Source organism: Chaetodon trifascialis, chromosome 7 (assembly GCF_039877785.1).
Source record: "Chaetodon trifascialis isolate fChaTrf1 chromosome 7, fChaTrf1.hap1, whole genome shotgun sequence".
NCBI classification, from domain to species: Eukaryota; Metazoa; Chordata; class Actinopteri; order Chaetodontiformes; family Chaetodontidae; genus Chaetodon; species Chaetodon trifascialis.
This window is the reverse complement of record NC_092062.1, coordinates 11651682-11661221: the sequence shown is the minus strand read 5'-3', so window position 1 is coordinate 11661221 and position 9540 is coordinate 11651682.

Sequence of the window (9540 nt, the reverse complement as noted above, 5' to 3'; positions counted from 1 at the left end):
CTTCGTAAGACAGAAGACACTGCTTTGTCACTTTTGTCTCTATGTGCCATTGTTGTGATACTGATTTTTGTCACACGGTTCTAGTTTGGCGTTTGGAGTTGTTTTTTTTTCTGTCAACATGTGTAAGTCTGAGTGTTTATACGCGACTTAGGAGGGCGTATGTACGTGTGTTTGTGTGCATGTGCACATCGAACAATGCATTAATTGCATTTACTTTTTCTGCACTGAACAGTTATGTATGCTTAGTATGTGTATGTGTGTGCGTATGCATCCATATGCGTCCACACAAACATGTTAACACATACCTGGTGTGTGTTCAAATGTTTGTGTGCACATTAGTGGGGGAGGGCGACCTTCTGTCCACCTGTCCACAGCATCAGCTGTTGTTTGTGTTGCTATACACACATACACACACACACACACACACACACACACACACACACACACACACATACATGCACACACTCACAGAGCAGGGGTAATTTGTTCCAATCCCGTCCTTGTCAAAAAGGAGAAGTGTAAGCAGCCTGGCAGTTGTTATGTAGGGAGCACACACACAGACATGAACACACACACACTTGATGTCGACAAAACAACAGGAGGAGATTACAGTAGAGTGGTCCTGCTGCAACGCGTGACATTTAAGTGAAGCTTACAGTATAATATTAATTAGTTTGATTGGCCTTGATAATTTTTGATCATATGAGCTTGTAAAAGGCAACTTCTAATTGTTGGTGTCATCACTTGTGCTCCGTTATTTTCATTTTAAAGCTAGCCTCAACTGCTCGACCCCCTCAACAAACATACAGCAATGTCACAGCTGTTAGATGTAAACACAATAAGCGCTTTCCCTCTCATCCTGCTCTAAACCCAGCTCGACAGCGTGAGGGGTTATACGTGCGTTTTTACCCAGCACAAGCCTACAGTCATTTTTTGTGCAGTTGACAGCGACGCACTGCCTGAAAAGAAAGCCATTTCAAGGGGAAAGCATCGATATGTAACACATACAGGCGCAAAATAAAACCCTGGAAATGCATGGCGAGGCAGAGAAACACACAGCCGCAGAGAATGATTCAGATGTATGGAAGGCCCGAGTGAGAGAAGGTTTGCCATTGTGTGATAAACACAAACACAGATGCATTTAGGCTTTGATTTCAGGTTGCTTTTCACTGCTCGCAGTGGGAGCTGTCCTAAAGAAGCAAACCTCACACACACTCACACACACACACACACACACACACACACACCATGGACCGGACTGATAGGATTAGAGACTGGTGCTATAGTCACTCTCTCTCTCTTTCTCTTCCTCTCTCACCCCCCTCTCGAGTCTGCCAAGCCTTGATTATTCACAAGGTTAGTTCCTGATTGCCTATAGCAGTAGCAGACACAGGTTCATTATCTCCCCACCTCTTTTCCTCCCTCTCGCTCTCTGTCCTTCTTGCAGCATGTTCACGCACGACGGCTGAGAGGAAAGGCTTGACTCACGCAATCACAAAAATTTACAGGCTCACAAAAGCCCCACTGAAAGGCGGCGTGGCTGAGATGGTACATGTCAAATTATCTTTGCATTTTTCATTTTTTAACGGTAAAAAAATGAAATAACACTTCAAGCGAACACAGTGTTCCTGGTCGGTGCAATTTTCAATTATCTCTATCACTATCACTGCTATGTGTTCCTCTTCCTGCACTCTTCCCTTGTTTTCCATTTAGCTGAAACGCTGAATCAGGCTTTTGATGTGATAATTAGGGAATTTGATTGAGAATAAAGAGAATCATTTTATTGTTAAGATAATTAAAACATTTATTCACCCTACTTTAGAAAAACATATCTATCTATCTATCTATCTATCTATCTATCTATCTATCTATCTATCTATCTATCTATCTATCTATCTATCTATCTATCTATCTATCTATCTATGTCAATAAGACACAGGTTTTTTATTCATATTCGCAGTGGTCTGCGGTGGCTCCACAGAATATTATTTATGCATTTGAGGACGATGTCAGGTGTCAATTATATTAATGAGAATGCAGCAGAACTTGAGACAGGCAGGTTTTGTAGACTACCAATGACACCGTCCGTATAGGTGTGATGGAGGATATCAGTGCTGCTGCAGCAGGCTTCAAAAGGTAGCCGTCGGCCAGCCCTCCGCTGTCACAGTGGAGCCGTTGTTAGAAAACCTCCACCAGCAGCGCCGGTGAAAATACGGGAGGATTTCAAGTAACTGAAGTAGAATTTCAATCAGTTGATGGGTTTTTATTCTAAAACATATTTGCTTTTAAGAGTAATTGTGATATTTCTCCACAGATATTCCAACAATGAGTGAAGCTTTATTTATTTGTTCCACTATTGTTGTCAGGATATGGAAAGAGTGTTAGTTTTTCCCTCTGTCTGTGGGACAATGTCCCCATTCTGAGGCAAGTGTGAGTGTAGTGTTGACACATGTTAGTGCTGGCTGATTAGTCGACACATAAAGGACCACGCTGCTCCTCCATCACTATTCAGCCATTTTGTCTCCCTGTCTGTCACAGTGGTGGAGTGGATGTATGTGTGTGTGAGAGGCTTTTGTTAAGGTAATGCAAGGGAGAGAGAAAGAGCGAGGGAGAAGACACCGTGAAAAATTACACAGACCACAGCCAAGTCCCGATGACCCGGGGATGCTCTTTTCTTTAAAGTCTGTCCATCGGGATCGTACACTTTCAGACATTTTCCCTCAAAAGTCGTGATTCTGTAATAGCAGGGAAACACGTGAAATAAAATGTTTTTAATGATAAACTGGTAGGAACGTGCAGCGTGGGTCTGTTGTCTATTGTGTCCTAAGTGGATTAACAGAGCGGTCAGTGAGACAGACAGCCCGAGTGGCAACCATAACCGTTGTTTACAAGCTTGTGTCGCCTCTGTCGCTTCAAATTTTCATACGATGCTGATTTGTTTTCTTAGGCTTTTTCACAATAGTGGGGTGGAGTTTGTCCAAAATTGCTGTGTAATCTTTTTGATAAAAGAATGAAAGTTTGCACATCTCGCACATTTACAAACATTTTATATATTTAAAGATTCTTTTGTATTGCTGCATGTGCTCAGGTGGCAGAATTTATTGTAACCTGCTATTATTTTAACATAGTTTTTAGAAGAGATGCATCACCAAATACTGAATACTAAATTCAGGTTTTCTGAATACCATGCAGCATCTGCAGAGCACTGCATATATTTTGAAATAAAATTGTTATTGTTAAATTATGAAAAAGGTCACAATCAAGTCTGTCTTTGCAATTTTTTTTTCTGTTATTTTCACATCCCATTAAATTGGACAAATTTCCAGTGATGTACAGTTTTCCTAAATGTGTCATTTTACATTTTAGCATTTTATCTTTGGTATAACAGGGACATATTTAAAAACATAGAGATATTAGTCATCTTATAAGAAACCCAAGGCAGTCATTCAGTAACCTCACAGACACATAGTTATTTCTTAGAAATTAAATAAAAACAGTTTATTAATATCAGCATAGTTTAATACCAAGTAAAGCCAAACTGAATGTTTTGGGGAAAAGTCTTCGCTATTACAACAAATAAACAACAGCAACAAAAATTGGATCATTTACAGAACATGATCAATATTTTACCAAATTTCAGCGAAACTGTTGTAAATACGTCAAAAGTTGCAAACACACATAAGGTGGCTTATGAGTATTATTATCAGCTTTATTTAGTCTGTACATCAAAATGTTCAACGATCAACATTAATGTACTGTTTTAACTTCAGAAAGTAAAAGACTGATTCAAATATGACAAAGCATGTGTCAGAGCTCACAGTGACGCTTCCACGAACCACATTCAGTATGAAGCAAATACGAGCTCTTCAATGACTTATTATTATTTTTACTACTATAATTATTATTATTATTAGCATTATATTGGTATTAGTATTAGTGTTACAGTAGTAACACAAATACTAATAATACACCGACATGTTGGGTAGATTGACGTAATTAATTTTCAATCAATTTTACAATTGTTGGAGAGAATAAAAACTGTAAATAAATTATCTCTAATAAATAGACTAGCATAGCTCCCCCTCTGGCTTTCAGGTGGCCTAACATCTTAGACACACCTCATTTGATGGATCCAGTTTGTGGGCAAAGTCACACGAATGTTGTGAATGTTGCTTCATTCTGTTTTTCAGTCTGAGTCATCCTGGCTTTTATTCAAATGTTATAAAGCGAAGGAGCGTCGTCTCAGCTGCAGAGCGTATGATGAGTTTAAAGAAAAACATGCAGTAATGTGTTTGATAGGAAAATATTGAACTCTTGCTCTTTTTGTTCTTTCCTCAAGTCCAATTTGTTCCTCTTCACATAATTGCACATCATTTCCTAGAAAATCAACCACTGTACAATCACCTAAAACAGACAACTTGTGATTCAGCACCAGTACGAGCTTGAAAGCACAGGTTTTGTGTTGTGATGTGACTTGAAGTCTGTATCTGTTGTGTGTTTGTGCTGGGTCATGTCAGTGCGGTGCTGCAGATGTATTGACGGCACTTCCGATGGAAAATGCATGCAGTATATTCTTCATCTTTTGATCAGACGATTCACAGTGATCACATTTTTTCTTTCATGTTTCTAATCACAGTTTTTATAAATACACACACCTTTTCGGATTCATTATCCTGCTACGTGCTCCTTATCTCTGCTGATAATAAATACTCACATCTTTCAGATTTATTATCATGCTGCATTTTTCTTATCTCTACAGGTAATACATACCTCTGTATGTCTTCACTTAACCTTGCCCACTAAAATGATAAGATTTCTATAGTTTCCTAAGTACTGTGAATTAGATGACGCTGTGATTTACCTTCAAGGCCTTGAAGTCACCTCAATTCAAACGGCGTGTTCTGTTCCTGTGATTTCCCACATATTTCTCCTCTTTCTGCTTTTTCTTTTAAAAACGATTTCAATAGACACAAGTTGCCCAAGGTTGTGTGTGAGTACGTGTGGTGGAGTCTTCAGTGCCTATTAATGTGCGCGTTACATTGTCCAAACACATCTTGTGGTTGGTGTTCGGGAAAGATAGCTGTTCTGTTCTATCATTAACAACATAATTAAATTTGGGATGATTTTCCGTAGTAAAAATTTAATTTTGGGTTGAGGCTCATTGGATTTTGGAATCAATTTAGATTTGTGGTCCCTGCTTAAACATTAAGACAGAAGATAAATAATATCCACCTCTCCACTGGTGTCTGGTGGCTTTCTTGCCTTCTCTTTTTCTCCTGTTATCAACAGGAATATAAACTGCACCCGCTTTTGTTTGTCCTGCAATAGCACTGAATGAGTTGTAGATTAAGAGCTTAGCGTGAAGGTGCATGAAGTCTGTGATAGCATTAAGACGACGGCCTGTTAAGCCAAATGATCTTTTAACGTTTAAAAAGAGTGTCTTCTCCTCACCATTGAATCATCAGCTGCATCCAGTCCTGTTAGCTTTGATTGAGGCCTGCGCTGTGCGGTGCTATTCCCGTCCAGCCGTCTATGTAAACAGAAAAGCATCGTCGTGATGGTGAGTGTGAGTGTGCGTGCATGCGTGTGTGTGTGTGTGTGTGCTGCAGCCTTTTAAACTGAGGTTTAACATCCACAATACTCCTTCTCTGTCGTCCATTTTTTTCCTGTCCATTCTCCATATCATGAGCTCACACACACACACAGTCAGTCAGTCAGTCAGTCAGTCAGACCTACGGAGGATCAGTCATGCTAGAGGTCTTCTATGGGCAAACATGACATTGTTGTCTATAAGCTGCTTTGGAGCAAGAGGAGAAGTCTAAAGGACAATTCCGTAGAGTTTGTTCAAGCAAAGGCTTTCTCACTTCACGTATAGCTCGGTGTCGGTGCAGCAGGCTTTGTATGGAAGGGGGAGGGCGTCAATTTATTCTCGGTCCAGCCCTTACCCGATGTGAATAGACGCCACAATTGATTTGCTAATGATAGAGCATTCACTCTTAATAAGATGGCTATAACAGCCTTGTCCTTCTCCGTATTGGAATGTTTGGAAGAAAATTGGCTTCCTAAATTGATTAAGCTGAAGGTGAACTGGAGCCAGCCGTGCAGGATGTTGTTCTACGCCGCGGAAAGATGATTTGAGATAAATGTGATGCAGCTGTTTATGTCTGTGTTATTGCTTGAAATTCTTGGGGCTAACCAAATTGTAATTATTGAATAAGTAGAAATATATGCTCAGTGCTGATTTATTAAATGAATTTGAATATAATCAATGCTCTGAGGAAGAGCTCTCCTCTGCTCAAAGGAGGATGTCTGGCTCCGGTGTAGTTTTACAATTTATACTTGTATGTGCAGTATTTTCACTAATTTTTGCTTTGACTTTTTTTATTCTAAAGTGTGTGTGGTTATATTTTGTAATGGACTTTTTTTTATTCTCAGTTCATGTTCTTATTCTATTCATGAACACATTCAACTTTTTAAAGATGTGTTTTCACTTGATTTTGTACTTATTATACTTTGTACTATATTATTATTATTACTTATGTTGTACTATATTATTATTATTACTTAGAAAAAAACAGGACAGTTAATGATTATTGTTTATTTGTCACATTTGATCATTTTTTGTCCTTGCTCTAACGTGCAGTGCTGGCTGGCATCATTTTAGCTTTGCATAATTTATGTTTTCTGGTTTATCTTCCCAAAAGTAAACCACATCTTCTACGTCATGTCTGAAAATCAGTGTGGAGCGCCATTTGAAACTGCTCTTCCCCTGCTATTTCCCATCAAACTAACACTCACACTCTCTTGCGGCGTGTTAAAATTATTTCTTAGTTCATAATGATATGACAATAATAATGACAGTCATTAGGACATGCTGTGCATGTGACACAAATGGCATATAAATCCAGATGTGACTGGCTCTAATGAGCAGTTGTTGACGATAATCCAGCTGATAAATGACTTTTAGAAGCTTTAAACCCTTCAGCTCCAGTATCTCTCCATGTGGAGTTTAATTTGAACATGACATCATGAGATGTAATGAAGTATCAGGGAGCAGTGTGGTATAGCTTAGAGCACCAGCCATATACCCACGGTGTCATGTTGATTGCAATGCAGGGTATGGCCTCCCTCTGTTCCCCCTCTGTCTGTCTTGTATTTACTAAAAAAGAGAAATGCCATATAAATAACCTTAAAAATAAATTAGTGCTGAAGCTGCTCAGATATATCTGTGAGCACAACCCGTGGCCTTCTCTGTCCGTAGGCTTGCTGAGCTGGTCGCCATGTCGTTGCTTTGCACTGAAAGTGTGATGGATGCAGCGCAAGAAATCTCAGCATGATTTTATAAGTACATCTCAGTGCCAGCACATCACACAGCTGTACTGTGTAACTGTGAATAGCTGTCATTGGATTTCAGCTGTTTCTTACTGTCAGAGCATCAATTTCCTCTAGCAGAAATCGGTATGAGTGTTGCCTCTCTGTCTGCGCAGGATGGATGCGGGATGGAGGACTTTTTACCATGGCAACCACTAATGCAGTATAGATGCGGGGACTGAGCCTCGGCTAGTGTTGTAATAATGCAGGATTCATGGAAGGCAGGTGAAATGTCATCTGGGCTGTTGTTTTAAATGAGCAAGGAGTGCTTTTGATGTCGACTGTGGTCATCACTAAATCCCACTTGGCTCTGCTGTGGAAATAAGGGTCCTGTATTAGTTCAGCACCACAGCATCCTTTCTGTTCAGCTTCCTTTCAGCAGTTTGTTGATGACAAAAGACTATCTCTCCTCAGCATGGCTTCCTATATTGCATTATAGCACCACTATATAGCACACTCTGCCAGTATTGTCAAGTGCCTCCTTCACATTGTTTCTTATATCGGCTTATACTGCCCAATCCTCATAATCCCACTGTAGCCGGAGTCAAATATCTGGTCCCTGCAGTGTCCTCTCACCTTCTTGTAGGATGTGATTTCTGTACCCTCCTCTTCCTCCTCTTCACACACAGGATTACAGCTTTGAACAGTGACACCTAACACCAGTTGTAGTTTTGATTGAAGTAACTTTCTGGTTAATGACCTTATCGTGTTTGCCGTCAAAAACAGTTTCACCACTGTATATTCTGAGGGGAATAAGGTGATGTTTAGATGATGCAATGTTTGCATGTCGTGTGTAAAAAAGTAAAAAAAAATCTCAGTGCAGTGCAGCAAACTAAACAAAATAGCAGACAGAGGTAGGGCAGCTTGATATTTCACTTAAAGCTAATGCAGACATATTTTTGTGGAATATTCAGTTCACAGTCTACTTTATTTCTTTCATTTCCCATGTCTAAATCAGTGAAATCTAATACCCTGTGCATAACCACAGTCGGTATATTACCATGAGAAATAAATGCAGTGTAAATTTGACGCTGGTCACAGATTGAGACATCTACAGTTCCTTGAGAAGAAATGATACGTTTGGTTTGCCCCGCTGCGTGAGAGCCACTTCAAGAAGGCCATAAGTCACAACCCTCAGCACGAGACTGTCAGTCCAAAACAAACATTCCTTCCATGTGGACCTGTCTTTTGGCGCTTCCCTGACCTGCGCCACTGTTGCTGTGTGTGCGTGTCTCCCTGTGTGTGGGGGTGTTTGTTTTGTCTGCCCCTGTCTATAGCTGTGTCCTGCCCCTTTCTTTCACAGTGAGAAAGGAACCACACCCCTCAGGCCTGTGCCTAGTGTATGTGTGAGTGTGTGTGGCGTTTCGCTCTCTTGGGATTCTTACTGCAGTCTCTGTTCCTCAGCAGTAGCTGCGCAACACCAAATACACAATGCAAAAATCAACAGCTAATTCTATGAAAGCTATAATAAACATCATGTAAAAGTACAGGCTTATACATATATACTGTATTTGTATGTGCGTATACAAGAATATCCACATTAGAGCACACGCACCGCTCTATCCTTTGCTGCACAGCATACACACATCCTGACAGGAAGTTTTAAAAGAAACGCATTTCCACATAGACGCCTGTGAGTGCACACATACATTAAAGAACGCGGCACACAGACACTGGATCGTACGCACACGTGCATATGTAAACAGTCGGAGCTTGACTGTGACCTGTGCTTCCTTGGTGAATATTATCCCCCAGGGAGGCCGAAACCTACCTGTTTTTAATGTGTGTTACTTCTGTTATCCCGGGCTCGTCCTCTGTTTAGTGAGAGCTGAATGCACGTACACATTCATTCAGAATCGTGCATTAAGCCGGATGAGCGCGCAAGTCAGGATAATTGTTGGTTCTGCCAAGGTGTGTGTGTGTGTGTGTGTGTGTGTGTGTGTGTGTGTGTGTGTGTGTGTGTGTGTGTGTGTGTGTGGTGCAAGTAAGTAACATCGTTTGCAGTCTTCTATGGTTTGCTCATGTGTCCTGGTCTGTATTATGTTTTTTTAATCTGCTGTGTTAAAAACACTGGGCTGGACTGTTTATTCAGTCAAAGGTATACAGGATTTTTTTCAGCATTAAAACTCTGAGTTTCAGTATGAGAACATTGTCATATCAGCTCCATTG